This window comes from Oncorhynchus masou, chromosome 5, assembly GCF_036934945.1.
Source record: "Oncorhynchus masou masou isolate Uvic2021 chromosome 5, UVic_Omas_1.1, whole genome shotgun sequence".
NCBI classification, from domain to species: Eukaryota; Metazoa; Chordata; class Actinopteri; order Salmoniformes; family Salmonidae; genus Oncorhynchus; species Oncorhynchus masou.
In genome coordinates, this window is record NC_088216.1 from 52,864,353 (window position 1) to 52,881,979 (window position 17,627).

The window sequence follows — 17,627 nt, forward strand, 5'->3', positions numbered from 1 at the left end:
GAAGCCAGTGTAGAGAGGCTAGCACTGGAGAATTATTTTGGTTATAGTCAAGATTCTAGCAGTTGTATTTAGTACTAACTAAAGTTTATTTAGTGCTTTATCCGGGAAGCCAGAAAGTAAAGAATTGCAGTAGTCTAACCTAGAAGTGACAAAAGCATGGATTAATTTTTCTGCATCATTTTTGGACAGAAAGTTTCAGATTTTTTGCAATGTTATGTAGATGGAAAAAAGCTGTCCTTGAAATGGTCTTGATATGTTCTTCAAAAGAGAGATCAGGGTCTAGAGTAACGCCGAGATCCTTCACAGTTTTATTTGAGACAACTGTACAACCATTAAGATGAATTGTCAGATTCAACAGAAGATCTCTTTGTTTCTTGGGACCTAGAACAAGCATCTCTGTTTTGTCTAAGTTTAAAAGTAGAACATTTGCCGCCATCCCACTTCCTTATGTCTGAAACACAAGCTTACAGGTAGGGCAATTTTGGGGCTCCACCATGTTTCATCGAGATGTACAGCTGTGTGTCGTCCACACAGCAGTGAAAGTTAACATTATGTTTCCGAATGACACCACCAAGAGGTAAAATATATAGTGAAAACAATAGTGGTCCTAAAATGGAGCCTAGAGGAACACCTACATTTACAGTTGATTTGTCAGAGGACAAACTATCTATAGAGACAAACTGATATCTTTCCAACAGATAAGATCTAAACCAGGCCAGAACTTGTCCGTGTAGACCAATTTGGGTTTCCAATCTCTCCAAAAGAATGTGGTGATCGATGGTGTCAAAAGCAGCACTAAGGCCTAGGAGCACGAGGACAGATGCAGAGCCTTGGTCTGACACCATTAAAAGGTCATTTACCACATTCACAAGTACAGTCTCAGTGCTATGATGGGGTCTAAAACCAGACTGAAGCATTTCGTATACATTGTTTGTCTTCGGGAAGGCAGTGAGTTGCTGTGAAACAGCTTTTCCCAACATTTTTGAGATGAATGGGAGATTTGATATAGACCGATAGTTTGGTTGGCTTTTTCAAGAGAGGCTTTATTACTGCCACTTTTAGTGAGATTGGTACACATCCGGTAGATAGAGAGCCGTTTATTATGTTCAGCATAGGAGGGCCAAGCACAGGAAGCAGCTCTTTCAGTAGTTTAGTTGGAATAGGGTCCAATATGCAGCTTGAAGGTTTAGAGGCCATGACTATTTTCATCAATATGTCAAAAGATATAGTATTAAAAAACTTGAGTGTCTCCCTTGATCCTAGGTCCTGGCAGAGTTGTGCACTCAGGACAACTGAGCTTTGGAGAAATACGCAGATTTAAAGAGGAGTCCGTAATTTGCTTTTTAATGATCATGATCTTTTCGTCAAAGAAGTTCATGAATATATCACTGCTGAAGTGAAAGCCATCCTCTCTTGGGGAATGCTGCTTTTTAGTAAGCTTTACGACAGTATCAAAAATACATTTTGGATTGTTCTTATTTTCCACAATTAAGTTGGAAAAATAGGATGATCGAGCAGCAGCAAGGGCTCTTCGATACTGCACAGTACTGTCTTTCCAAGCTAGTCGGAAGACTTCCAGTTTGGTGTAGCACCATTTCCGTTCCAATTTTCTGGAAGCCTGCTTCAGAGCTTGGGTATTTTCTGTATACCAGGGAACTAGTTTCTTATGACAAATGTTTTTAGGGGTGTGACTGCATCTAGAGTATTACGCAAGGTTAAACTGAGTTCCTCAGTAAGGTGGTTAACTGATTTTTGCACTCTGACGTCTTTGGGTAGGTGGAGGGAGTCTGGAAGGGCATCTAGGTATCTTTGGGTTTGAGAAATTATTGCACGGCTTTTGGTGATCCTTGGTTGGGGTCTGAGCAGATTATTTGTTGCGATTTCAAACGTAATAAAATGGTGGTCCAATAGTCCAGGATTATGAGGAAAAACATTAAGATCCACAACATTTATTCCACGGGACAAAACTAGGTCCAGAGTATGACTGTGACAGTGAGTTGGTCCAGAGACATGTTGGACAAAACCCACTGAGTCGATGATGGCTCCGAAAGCCTTTTGAAGTGAGTCTGTGGACCTTTCCATGTGAGTATTAAAGTCAACCAAAATTAGAATATTATCTGCCATGACAATAAGATCCGATAGGAATCCAGGGAACGTAGTGAGGAACACTGTATACGGCCCAGGAGGCCTGAAAACAGTAGCTATAAAAACTGAGTAAGCTGCATAGATTTCATGACTAGAAGCTCAAAATACAAAATGGTAGTCTTTTTTTATAAATTGAAATTTGCTACAGTAAATGTTAGCAACCCATCCACCTTTGCAGGATACTTGGGGGATATGGTCACTAGTGTAACCAGGAGGAGAGGCCTCATTTAACACAATAAATTCATCAGGCTTAAGCCATGTTTCAGTCAGGCCAATCACATCAAGATTACGATCAGTGATAAGTTAATTGACTATAACTGCCTTGGAAGTGAGGGATCTAACATTAAGTAGCCCTATTCTAAGATGTGAAATATCACAATCTCTTTCAATAATGACAGAAATGGAGGAGGTCTTTATTCCAGTGAGATTGCTAAAGAGAACACCGCCATGTTTAGTTTTGCCCAACCTAGATCGACACACAGACACGGTCTCAATGGGGATAGCTGAGCTGACGACACTGACTGTGCTAGTGGCAGACTCCACTAAGCTGGCAGGCTGGCTAACAGCCTGCTGCCTGGCCTGCACCCTAATCGATGCCAAAGGTGCTTCAACAAAGTACTAGAGTAAAAGGTCTGAATACTTATATAAATGTGATTTATTTTTATTTGTAATAAATTTGCAAAAATGTCTAAAAGTCTGTTTCTGTAAAGTAGTAAAATGGTCTGAATACTTTCCGATGCACTGTACTTAGTGTTCATGAAATAATAACAAACATTATGAAACAAACATTATGAAATTACTGAACATAAATGTAATAATGTTTGTTTAAGGTTCAAAAGTCAAAACTCATTCTGGCATTCGTTAATATTGAAGGAGAATGCGGTTCTTATCGAGTTACACAAATCCACAAGGAGTCAGTAGAAACCATATTTATTTAAGGAAGTCAGTCATAACCGCTATGTTATTTTAAGGCAGTAAATGAGGCTGAATTAACTTTTTAGCTGCCAGAATAGGCTCCGCTGATAGCCAGGTGTAGCGGTGGTAAGGATTCACTCCGTGGTGCTGAAAGGAAAGTTCTAACAGTTTGTAGGCACCGTTTGTCACCATTATCGTGCAATTAATTCATTGTTTAGTGTTCGGTTATGGAGTGGCTTTTCTGGCACCATCTAAAAAAATTGGTTGAGTTTGCCCCAGCAACATTTACAAGCTAAAATCGCCACTGGATCGAGGTCTGGGGAGGGGCTCCCGAGTTGTGCAGCGGTCTAAGACACTGCATCTCCAGTCCCTGGTTCGAATCCAGGCTGAATCACATCTTTATTATCATTTTTTTCACCTTTATTTAACCAGGTGGGCTAGTTGAGAACAAATTCTCATTTGCAACTGCGACCTGGCCAAGATAAAGCATAGCAGTGTGAACAGACAACACAGAGTTACACATGGAGTAAACAATTAACAAGTCAATAACACAGTAGAAAAAAAAGAGAGTCTATATACATTGTGTGCAAAAGGCATGAGGAGGTAGGCAAATAATTACAATTTTGCAGATTAACACTGGAGTGATAAATGATCAGATGGTCATGTACAAGTAGAGATATTGGTCTGCAAAAGAGCAGAAAAGTAAATAACTAAAAACAGTATGGGGATGAGGGAGGTAAAAATGGGTGGGCTATTTACCGATAGACTATATACAGCTGCAGTGATCGGTTAGCTGCTCAGATAGCAGATGTTTGAAGTTGGTGAGGGAGATAAAAGTCTCCAACTTGAGCGACTTTTGCAATTCGTTCCAGTTACAGGCAGCAGAGAACTGGAATGAAAGGCGGCCAAATGAGGTGTTGGCTTTAGGGATGATCAGTGAGATACACCTGCTGGAGCGCGTGCTACGGGTGGGTGTTGCCATCGTGACCAGTGAACTGAGATAAGGCGGAGCTTTACCTAGCATGGACTTGTAGATGACCTGGAGCCAGTGGGTCTGGCGACAAATATGTAGCGAGGGCCAGCCGACTAGAACATACAGGTCGCAGTGGTGGGTAGTATAAGGTGCTTTAGTGACAAAACGGATGGCACTGTGATAAACTGCATCCAGTTTGCTGAGTAGAGTGTTGGAAGCTATTTTGTAGATGACATCGCCGAAGTCGAGGATCGGTAGGATAGTCAGTTTTACTGGGGTAAGTTTGGCGGCGTGAGTGAAGGAGGCTTTGTTGTGGAATAGAAAGCCGACTCTAGATTTGATTTTCAATTGGAAATGTTTGATATGAGTCTGGAAGGAGAGTTTCCAGTCTAGCCAGACACCTAGGTACTTATAGATGTCCACATATTCAAGGTCGGAACCATCCAGGGTGGTGATGCTAGTCAGGCGTGCGGGTGCAGGCAGAGAACGGTTGAAAAGCATGCATTTGGTTTTACTAGCGTTTAAGAGCAGTTGGAGGCCGCGGAAGGAGTGTTGTATGGCATTGAAGCTTGTTTGGAGGTTAGATAGCACAGTGTCCAAGGACGGGCCGGAAGTATATAGAATGGTGTCGTCTGTGTAGAGGTGGATCAGGGAATCGCCCACAGCAAGAGCAACATCATTGATATATACAGAGAAAAGAGTCGGCCCGAGAATTGAACCCTGTGGCACCCCCATAGAGACTGCCAGAGGACCGAACAGCATGCCCTCCGATTTGACACACTGAACTCTGCCTGCAAAGTAGTTGGTGAACCAGGCACGGCAGTCATCAGAAAAACCGAGGCTACTGAGTCTGCCGATAAGAATATGGTGATTGACAGAGTCGAAAGCCTTGGCAAGGTCGATGAAGACGGCTGCACAGTACTGTCTTTTATCGATGGCGGTTATGATATCGTTTAGTACCTTGAGCGTGGCTGAGGTGCACCCGTGACCGGCTCGGAAAACAGATTGCACAGCGGAGAAGGTACGGTGGGATTCGAGATGGTCAGTGACCTGTTTGTTGACTTGGCTTTCGAAGACCTTAGATAGGCAGGGCAGGATGGATATAGGTCTGTAACAGTTTGGGTCCAGGGTGTCTCCCCCGTTGAAGAGGGGGATGACTGCGGCAGCATTCCAATCCTTGGGGATCTCAGACGATATGAAAGAGAGGTTGAACAGGCTGGTAATAGGAGTTGCGACAATGATGGCCGTGATTGTGAGTCCCATAGGGCGGCACACACTTTGCCCAGCGTTGTCATCGTTTGGCCGAGGTAGGCCGTCATTTTAAATAAGAATTTGTTCTGAACTGACTTGTCTAGTTAAATAAAGGTTAAATAAAAACAATTCCAGGCACAACTGTCTTCACCGGTGTAACAAATGAAACACAAAAATATTTTGGACATTCCTCGCGAATACCTTTTGGGCTGTTGTTGCATTGCATGCGCCATCACAACAGCTGTTCCTCACTTGGCTGTCATTCGGAAAATTCCTTCTTGGATCAGATGATGATGTGTGAAAATATCACGGCGTAACTAATCAACTGGACACCAAACATGCATCCAACAAGTATTATGCATAATTATTGAAGAACCACGTTAATCATAGTATCGATTTAGGTTTTACGTATCAAGGTAAGATGACTTTTTTTGGTTAGAAGCATTTGATTTCTCAATTGCATTTATTATTTGGATTTGTGTGCGCATAAAAACGGTTTTCACCATGTAATATAAGGAGACACAATATGTTACATAGCTACAATGTATTTCTGAGTGTCACGTTCGTTATAAAGATCGGACCAAGGCGCAGCGTGGTATGCGTACATTCTTATTTATTAAAAGAATAACTGAAGCAACTAACAAAATAACAAACCGAAACATGACGCTATACAAACGAGTGCTGCCAGGCAACTACACATAGACAAGATCCCACGAAACACAAAGGGGAAATGGCTACCTAAATATGATCCCCAATCAGAGACAACGATAAACAGCTATCTCTGATTGGGAACCATATCAGGCCAACATAGAATTACAAAAACCCCTAGACCTAGAAAACCCTAGACATAAAAAAAAACTAGACAATACAAAAACCCGAGACAATTCAAAACTAGCATACCAACCCTAGTCACACCCTGACCTAACCAAAATATAAAGACAACAGAGATATCTCAGGTCAGGGCGTGACACTGAGCTCTATACCAAAAACTGTCCGACAGCTAGATACAGGATTCTTATAGGGTTAAAGTTCAATGTCTATTTTAACTGATTAATGCTTAATATATTACATAACGACAACTTACACTGCCATAAATGCAAGGACAGAATTTGTTTATGCCACACGATTTTAGACAAATCTGTCAAGACACCAACCAGGATAAAGTGTTAAACACAGGTTTTACATCAACTTGTACATTTGATTGAATATAGCTATGACCCCCCTTACATCTTAATTTAATGACATAAAGAAAATGGCAGATTACTATCAATGACGTATCAACAGATGTAACAAGTTGTCCAGTGTAGGAAATCACTGGTACCCTAGTTTACAGAAAGACTCACATACACACACACAAAAATATTTGCAGACAGTCATCTTACAACCAGATCCACAGCAGAACACAACCACGCCAACAAAAGCTTGGAGTCAAAACAAGAGCAACAAAAGTTACATGTCATTGATATTGAAATACATCTGGATGCATATAGCAATTATAGGATATTATGACTGTATTAAAAGAGTAGATTGAAATGTCTCTAAAAGTACACCAATATCTTATATTATGTCTACGTAAAGACATAAAGGTCAGCAAAATAACATGGAAATGCCCTTGAGAGGGAAAAATGCTGGGCTATCTGTTTACCCACTATGACTTTCTGTTTCTGGTAATGAGTAATGCTTTCTGACCACTTCTCAGCCGTTTGTAGCGTACCTACGCCCCCTTTCCTGGGCCTGTCACTTTTTCCAGCAAGAAGAACTTGCTACGACATTGCCCTTCCACAATTAGCTCTGTCAGAGAGAGAGCGTGTGCGTGTGTTGCTCGTGCGTGTGCATGTAGGGGAATACCAATGTTATCAGACACTCCCTTCACAGAAAAAGATTTACCTCTCAGCACTTCCTTTTTTTTTTTTTGTGGAAACCAAACCAAAGAGTCCCCAACAAGGCTGTGAACACCAGATAAGCACTTCCCTTTCGCAGGGGGTGAATTTCTGGGGGGAGGGGGGAGGGGGTGTTGTTGTTTTTTCCTGTGGGTGTTACTGTACGGTTGGCCCCCAATCAAACCTGTTAAACTTGGGAGTCTACAAACTAGATCTCCATGATTAATTGAGTCAATATATGGATGACAGATGTCAATGTATTTTATTGTGTCTGTAGGCACTAAACATTAATAAATGCTCATTTTAGGTCATGTTATTTCAACAACCACAGTGACATCCCTACTGATGGATGCATAACTACTATATGCATTTACAGTATGTAGCATTTATGAATATATTACACATAGTTCATGAATATGTTATGCGTTTCCAGTCAAAAAAAAGCATAACGTTTCCAGTCAATCATTTTCCTCTTCAGCACCTGGCGCTGAAAACTCATGATCCAACATACACGCTCACCTCCTGCAACTCTCATGCAATCTATGAATAGAACTGCATTTTCCATTGCTGTTGACTCCTGTAGTGCCGCTTGAAACACGTAAGCAGACTATGTGTGTGGAGAGGTGATGCCTAAATGTTGGTCATCATTGCACACTGATTGCAACTCGTTACGGCATGATAGCAGTCAGTCCCGCTCTGCTCCATCTGTTGCAATGGAGACACTGTTATTGCCTGGCATTGCATTTGATGGTGTACACTACAGTATGTACACAGCCCTGTCTGAGCAGTTGTGTCATCCCTAAGAGCTTATACACACACACACACACACACACATACACAAGTCTTAACCGTGGCGCTCTGAGGTCAGAAAAAGGGCTCTAACACGGAGATGTGAAGAAAAATCATTCCGGAGTGAAAAAGTTCACCTCAAGGTACAGTGATCAGACTGGCAATTATAAAGTTGCCTGGTGTATAGTACAGGTCTAAACAATGTTTCTCTCTTTCTCTTTCACTTTTTCCTCACTTTCTTTGCTTCCCATTCTCTCCCTCTCAGTCAGTCTCTCCTTTACTCACTTTCTGTGCCTCTACTTCTTTCTCAACCTGTGGCATGTCTGCTTCTGTTTCTTTTTACTTTCTCTCTCTCTCTCTGCTCTCTCCTTTCTACCTGTCAATCATGCTCCTTGCCAATTTCTTAGCCCATCTACTCTCTCACTCACTTTTTTATTATGTCCCTAGCTACTTCTCATTCACACACTGTCTGACTCAATACCTGTCAATCTCTTGGTTTCTCTTTCACTTCTTATCAATGTTCGTCTTCCCTTTGAATCTTTCACCTCTTCTTTACTCTTCCTCCCTTAACATTTTCTCCCAACCTTTCTTTATATCTACATCTTGTTTTGTCTTCTCCACTCTTCCTCTCTCTCCCTCTGTCTCTCTATTTATTCCTCTCTCTTGCTCACCCCCTCATGTGTTTCTGTCTGCCACTGTTCAGCAGGTGTCAGGTCTTGCGCAACCTCCCCTGTGTGCTGTGTTGTCTGTCTGTGTAGCTGTGCAGCCAGTGGAGCTGGAACAGTATTTGCATGGCATTACCTCAATCCTGCTCCTCTGACACGTATCACATTCCTAGAAGAGGCTTGACTTTCAGCCACACAGACAGATTCACTAGCTCGTACCTGAAAGTGAAGGGGGCCAGCTTACGCAATGGCCCAGGGGATTGCTCAACCTCTCCCTCACCGCCAACAGGAACTGTGTCGACACACCAGGAGCGAAAACAAAAGTCAGCGCAAAGAAGTCACTATAGTAACTATCAACACATGCTACCAGCAATTAAATATTCAAAAATGTGGCACTCCTCCTCTCTTCCCAAAACAAATCGTTGAGAGAGGTTGCTGCACTCCCAGATTAGCCTGAGGCATGTTACTGTAGTTAATTATATACAGGTTTCACTGTCTGTGCTCGTTTGTGGTGCATCTGTATGGAAAATCTGAGTGTGTGGTGTGAGAAATACTCATCATCACCATCATCATCTAGCCTCGTACAACCATCCTGATCTCACAGAATGTATGAGGCTAATTACCATCTCAGACAAGCAAACATTTCAGGAGAGTCACACTGAGTTATAAGAATACACCACATGACAGTGGTCTGGGGCAGAGGCCACCTTGAGGACACCCAAACCCATCTGATTCTACTCTGTTGTTAGAAGTATGACATTAACACAGTTACACACTGCCTCTTTGTTTAAACCCAGAAGTTCAGTGGAACTATGTTGAGACTGAGGTAATAGGAAGGTTGCTTTTTCCTCATAGCACACTCTTTGAAATAGGGATGTTCCACAGAATTGATTCCTACCGCCGATTGCAAACGTCTACTTAATTTATCAGGAAGAAGGAAGGCTCATATTATCACAGGCTTTAACTCGTGACAGAAACCCTACCTTTCAGAATCCTACTTCTCCAGAGTTCTCACAAGACTCTGTGTCGTTTTCATTAAGTGCATGTGATTATGTCTGAATTGCATCATGCAGCGCTGTACACACTCTCCCCAGTGGGAGTTCGCAAGAAAAATAAAAACTATTTAAAGTTATTTTTATTCAACTGTCAAAAGCGAACAATGCCTGCAATTTGAACCAAACAGAGTGCCGATGGTAGAGGAAGATTATTTTGACCCTGGTGTATGACCCTCTATTGAATTGTCATGCCGACATGCGGCATTACAGAGTGTTTCATCAGAGTTCCAATCCCAAGCCTGCGTACACTGAAATGGCTGCCACTACCCTAGCAGTCATCTGGGCAAGGGGAGTTAGGTGTTGTATTAGGAATGCGGGTGATATAAGCCTGAAGTAATAAGAAGAATGGGGTTGAGGTTATAAGTGAATTCCTGTATAAATCTGCATATTTACAGTTAATTCAGAAAGTATTCAGACCCCTTGACATTTTCCACATTTTGATACGTTATAGCCTTATTCTAAAATGTATTAAATAAATGGGTTTTCTCATCAATCTACACACAATATACCATAATGATGAAGTGAAAACAGGTTTTTTGAACATTTTGAAAATGTATAAAAAAATACAAAACACAAACACCCGATTTACATAAGTATTCAGACCCTTTGCTATGAGACTCGAAATTAAGCTCAGGTGCATCTTGTTTCCATTGATCATCCTTGAGATGTTTCTACAACTTGATTGGAGTCCACCTGTTGGAAATTCAATTGATTGGACATGATTTGGAAAGACACACACCTGTCTATATAAGATCCCACAGTTGACAGTGCATTTCGGAGCAAAAACCAAGCCATGAGGTCAAAGGAGTTGTCCGTAGCACTCCGAGACAGGAGTGTGTCGAGGCACAGATCTGAGGAAGGGTAAAAAAAATGTCTGCAGTGTTGAAGGTCCCCAAGAACACAGTGGCCTCCATCATTCTTAAATGGAAGAAGTTTGGAGCCATCAAGACTCTCCCTAGAGCTGGACTCCTGGCCAAACTGAGCAATCAGGGGTGAAGGGTCTAGGTCAGGGAACTTGATGGTCACTCTGACAGAGCTCCAGAGTTCCTCTGTGGAGATGAGAGAACATTCCAGAAGGACAACCATCTATGCAGCACTCCACCAACTAGGCCTTTATGGTAGAGTGGCCAGATGGAAGCCACTCCTCAGTAAAAGACATATGACAGCCCGCTTGGAGTTTGCCAAAAGGCACCTAAAGACTCTCAGACCATGAGAAACAAGATTCTCTGGTCTGATAAAACCAAGATTGCACTTTTTGGCCTGAATATCAAGCTTTTTGTAGTCCGTGATTGCCTGTAGGCTCTGCCACATAGGTCTCGTGTCTGAGCCGTCTCAATTGAGATTGAGATTTGAGAATGAATTCTTCTGCCTGAATACCAAGTGTCACATCTGGAGGAAACCTGGCAACATCCCTACGGTGAAGCATGTTGGTGGCCACATCATGCTGTGGGGATGTTTTTCAGCGGCGGAGACTGGGAGACTACTCAGGATCGAGGTAAAGATGAACGGAGCAAAGTACAAAGAAATCCTTGATGAAAACCTGCTCCATAGTGCTCAGGACCTCAGACTGGGGCGAACATTCACCTTCCAACAGGACAATGACCCTAAGCACACAGCCAAGACAACGCAGGAGTGGCTTCGGGACAAGTCTCTAAATAGCCTTGAGTGGCCCAGCCAGAGCCCGGACTTGAACCCATTCGAACATCTCTGGAGAGACCTGAAAATAGTTGTACAGTGACGCTCCCCATCCAACCTGACAGAGCTTGAGAGGATCTGCAGAGACGAATGGGAAAAACTCCCCAAATACAGGTGTGTCAAGCTTGTAGCATCATACCCAAGAAGACTCGAGGTTGTAATCGCTGCCAAAGTTGCTTCAACAAAGTACTGACTACTTAAGTAAATGTGATATTTCAGTTTTTTATCTTTAATATAAAAAATTTAAATAAAAAAAAGAGAACATTTTTGCTTTGTCATTATGGGGTTTTGTGTGTAGATTGATGAGGGAAAAAATACTATTTAATCAATTGCAGAATAAGTTTGTAACTTAAAATGTGGGGGGGTCTGAAAACTTTCCGAATGCACCATATATGGGAACTACAGTACAGTGCTATTGCTATTTTATCAACTGTAATCTCAGAAGTATATCGTAACCTATTCATACCACTGCATTAATTAGTATCTAGTGTATATCAAATCCCCTCTATCAATCAATATTTAATTCTTGACTGGGTATGAATACTGTACAACTACGCTGACTAGTCCTCATTAAAGTTGCACACAGGATGAACTCCTTCAGTTCCAGGACATTTCTCATGTATCTGTCTGTACCCACCCAGCTATGCAAACGACGTGTTCACTTCCCTTTCCTTCCTGGTGTGCGACTCGGCTGCATGGGCAACAGGGAGACGGATGCTGTGGTGGCCGAAGGGAAAGCACTAGTACAAAGGAGGATATGAGAAAATCAATCAAAGCTCAGATAAAGCATAGACAGTCCCATCTGTTTCTTGCTCCTAGCAGGATGAAGCTCCCAACACTGAGATGAGTTGGCAACTGCTGATAAGAGTTATTTTCTAATGAACGGCAGTATTATCTTATCTACATTTGAATGACCTTGTCATGAGAGATATCAAATGGTATTTTCCCTGATCTCAATGTGCGAGACTCATATCAGTCTGTCAAATGTGTCAAGGTGCTAGTCAAGTCAAGTGTTTTTCAACATGGATTTCACAACCCTCCACATGCAGTTCTGGGCCTGTTCTACCCGCAGCTGCATAGTCTAGGGGGTCTGGTTACTCACAGGAGTCATATGAGTGGGGAGCGGAAACGCTGGCTAAACCACAGACCTCAGCCCCACCACTTCACTACAGTAGTTTCACCCTTTCCTGCTGGAATGGGCCTTGTTGTTGCCAATGGACCTGTGTGGGACTTTGATGGGGGCTGAGATGGGAAATCCTCTCAGAGAATCCAATGGGAAGTGTCCCAGATAATTGCATCCTGATTCCTGACTACTGTCCCAGCCCTGTCTCCAGGGTCCTTAGTGAAATCCCTTGATCACAGAGAACTATTTTAGACTCCAAACCTTCAAAAAGCTGTCTGGTGGAGAATCAATCACATCTATATCTAGCTACCCACTGTCTTAGTGCATCAGAATGACAGAGATCAGTTCAGTCAAAATAGTCCTCTCTCTCCTAAATACAGCTTGGAAAGCAACTAAGATGTTACCTGTTAGTAACACATGTATAAGGGTGTTATAGAGAGGAGCCAGCAGAGGGCAAGGTACCAGGTGTAAAATGATCAGTAAAACTACAGAACAATCTACTTTAAAGCAACATTCTTAGGTTGTGACACGCCAAGCCAGTGAGAAAACACACAAACAGTCACTATGGAGTCAACACCAAACCCTACTACCCACTCTAGAGACCGTGTAATCTGTACCACAGTCACAGAAAGACTGAGTCATTTATACCTGTGACAGCTGAACACATCTGTGAACTCAATAGCTCACTACTAGCCACTCAATATACAGTAGACTCTTCCAAATCAAACAGAAGGAAACCCCAGGTTAAGACTATTGAATTATCAATCTGTCAATTGTGTCAAGGTGCTAGTCAAGCCAAGTGTCTCTGTATAGCCTTTCCTACTTTTGCTTTAGCTTTCGACATGGATTGATTGCACATCCCTCATCCAATAAATAGATATTTTGGGAAATATAGTCTGACAAAACAAGCCTAAAAGGTGATACTGTGAGGAAGTTAAAGTGAGTGAGAGAGAGCAAATAAAACTCTGTTTTGATGATCAGACCTTCATTTTGGATGGGAAAACAGAGCTTAACAATAAGCCAAGGAGAACCCTGCTGTTTTGGTCCATACTGTATGTGTTTAAGTGTAGCCAGACCAGACCAGGCTGTGCTCTGTCTCTGGGCATAGCCTGGCGTTAATGGCAGACCACCGTTGAGTCAGAGCACTTGGCCTCTGATTTCATCACATTTTGTTATGAAAGGCATGTGATTCAGAGAGAAAACGCAGCTGACTCAAAAAGGCCACTTTTGTGGCTGGGTGTGGAAATGCATCTGAAATGTCACTCTCAATATAGAGATAGATCTGTTGCACCAGCTAGCAGCGATGGAACGAGATGAAACACAGTGCTTGGAGGCCTTTAAAAATCACATCTCTTTGCATCCCAAAATGGCACCCTGTTCTCTGGGGTCCTAGTCAGGAGTCATGCACTATATAGTGAATAGGATGCCAGCCCTAGTGGTTTACATCTAGCTTGGACTGAAGGCTACAGTGAGCCATGGCAACACTCAGCAACACATACAGCATTACTCTTTACAAATGTATAAATCCTTTTCCTCATTTATTTTCCTTTTTACATGATAATTCCGCATTGGACACAAAATGCAACATTTGGTTGACCCAAATCCTGCCTTGTACTGTACCAGTGAAAATCCCATGTTAATTTAGTGTTCTGTTGAAAATAGGAAATTGCTGATGTGTCATGTGTAAATCTCTTGTGTATTTGTTAGTGGTTTGCCTTAATGGTAGAGACACACATACTGTAGACTATAGGGAAGAGAATGGGCTCATTATGTGTGGCCTTGTCAGCAAAAAACAAAATACATTTCTCAGTATTTCACTGCATGCTCAACACAGGGTCTTAGTTATTAATTCTCTTTTGACCTGGGCATCCACAAGCTCTGTTCATGTACACCCAGGCTCCTCGGCTTCTATGCCAGGTTGTTATGATTTCACTTAGCCAACATTATGATTTCATTAAAGTCATAAGGCTCTCGTGAGATTGTATTGGTTGCCCTCGGCTACCGGCTCTGTTCGCTTGTGAAAGGTCATTTCAGTTTCAGAGGCCCCATTCTATGTTTACACAAGACTCGAAGATATGTGTTTTACATGACTCACATAAACACAAAGGCAGGAGTTCATTGTGGAGACAGGCTTTTTTATTGTTTTGATAGAAAAGGGCACAAAACAGCTGAACTAACGTTAGGGAGGGGATCAAAGATAGATTGTCTGCACCTTTCCATTGGCTAACATTAGGGAGGGGATCAAAGATAGATTGTCTGCACCTTTCCATTGGCTAACGTTAGGCAATAGCCTACAGCAGAAGAATGAACTGGTTCAAAAAGCTGTTCAATGTTCATAGATTTTTTTTCTTCATTTGATGGTACCAAAATAAGTTACAATAGAAGAAAGTCTGTGTTAATTCGTCATTATTATTAACCAGAAAATATCCAGCTAACCCCCCAAAAAAACTTGCCAACTGCTTGGAGAGACTTTCGGTTTCCTTCATGGTCATCACTTCCGAATAATTATTGCATCGTTAGGGACGTGACTTATAATTGTGAAATCTTTCGCAAGAACTGCTTAACTCAGCATTTTCCGCTTTGTTTCTGAGTTAAGTTATGCCACACATTTCATCTGAAATAAACAAATAAGGGGAATGAACAGGGAAGTCCCTAATAGGTTATTGGGTGTCATGCTATGCTATCAATGTGAGCGATTGAGTTGAACTTTTTTCCCCTCAAGTCTATAATCATACATCACTTAAATTAGCATTCCCATCTTTCCTCCCAATCATTTCTTAAATATTTCATCATGTAGTACACACTCTATGGTGTGCATTCACAATCATTTAAAAGCTAGATTCCTTAGTTGCTAAATCCATTTGTGGACTTAGAAATGAATGATATATAGTGGGGTCCGAAAATGTCAACCTTGATAAAGATGTGCAATAATGATTGTATAAAATAACTAATTTAAATACTGTGTTACAGTGCCTAGTGAAAGTACAGCTGTGATCATTTAGAAAAAAATATTACACAAACTTTTCACAACTCTTAGGGCAATATATATCCATTGTTTTTGTCACAATTGCTCAAGTTTAGGTACATTTAGTTTGGAATCATTGATGGACAGCGATACTCAAACCTTGTCTCTGATTTTCAAGCTAATTTAAGTCAGGACTGAGACTAGACCACTCAGGAACACGCAACACCTCTTGGAAAGCCATTCAGGTGTGTCTTTGGCATAACAATGTGTGTAATTGTCTCTGAAAAATACAACTCTTGGCCAGGGTTAGGTTTTCAGAAGACTGAGGAGGCTGGTGCTTCCACCAAGTCTTTACTTACCTGATCCTCCTTGATATTTCATTCGGAGTAAAAAATGAAACATCACACTTGGTGTAAAACTTTTTAGCACGCATTCACCATCACATGTACTTGAAATGTTATTGTGAAATAAATGTATATGATAGACATGTATTAATGCTATTGAAATTGTGAAATTATTCCAATGCATCGAGTACCATTTACCTTTTTGATGAAATTGAGCACATTGATAGATATTAAGTCAACGTTGAATAAGACCGTAATTGAAACTGTACAGCCTACGGACTTTGTTTGATATCATTCTTCATTGGAGACTATGTGTGCTGGTGGACATCTGCAAATTGGTGCTGGCAGGCTTAAATAATAAATGAATGTCAAGTTGTTGTTTATTTTTGTTTGTTGTCACAGTTTACTATGAGGTGTAAAAAATTACCCAACAAAAATGTGTAACTAGTACTGAAGTAGTTTTCTGGCTGGATACTTTTTTACTCTCACAGTACTTGAGTAGTTTCTTTGGATAATTACTTCAGTAAATTACAATCTAAGTAACAGTACTTTTACTTAAGTACAGATTTTCAGTACTCTACCCAACTCTGGTTAACCTTTTCAAAAATAACAGGTCAAGAGAAACATGACCACAGTATATAATTGATTGTGGATTAGCCAGAGGCGGCAGTGTCCTTAAACATTCCTCCTTCCGACCACACAGAAGCATTCAATTTGGTCAATACCCAGAACATCTATTAGCCAAAACTATACTGAACAAAAATATAAATGCAACACGCAACAATTTCAAAGATTTTACTGCGTTACATTTCATATAAGGAAAGCAGTTAATTGAAATACATTCATTAGGCCCTAATCTATGGATTTCACATGACTGGGAATACAGATATGCATCTGTTGGTTACAAATACCTAAAAATAAAAAAAAGTAGGGTCGTGGATCAGAAAACCAGTCAGTTTCTGGTGTGACCACCATTTGCCTCATGCAGCACAATACATTTCCTTTGCATAGAGTTGATCAGGCTGTTAATTGTGGCCTGTAGAATGTTGTCACACTAATTTGCTGGATATTGGCGGGAACTGGAACATGCTGTCGTACATGTAAAACCAGAGCATCCCAAACATGCTCAATTGGTGACATGTCTGATCAGTATGTAGGCCATTGAAGAACTGGGACATTTTCAGCTTCCAGGAATTGTGTACAGATCCTTGCGACATGGGGCCGTGCATTATCATGCTGAAACATGAGGTGATGGCGGTGGATGAATGGCACGACAATGGGCTTCAGGATCTCATCACGGTATCTCTGTGCATTCAAATTGTCATCAATAAAATGCAATTGTCTTCATTGTCTGTAGAAATGCCTGCCCATACCATAACCCCACCATGGGGCACTCTGTTCATAACATTGACATTAGCAAACCGCTCACCCACACGACACCATACACGTTGTCTGCGGTTGTGAGGCTGGTTGTACGTACTGCCAAAATCTCTGAAATTATGTTGGAGGCAGTTTATGGTAGATAAATGAACATTAAATTATATGGCAACAGCTCTGATGGACATTCCTGCAGTCAGAATGCCAGATGCAAGCTCCCTCAAAACCTGAGACTAGAGGTCAACCGATTATTGGAGAACCAAAAAAGCCGATACCGATTAATCGGCCAATTTGTATTTATTTATTTGTAATAATGACAATTACAACAATACTGAATGAACACTTATTTTAACTTAATATAATACATCAATAAAATCAATTTAGCCTCATGTAAATAATGAAACGTTCAATTTGGTTTAAGTAATGCAAAAACAAAGTGCTGGAAAAGAA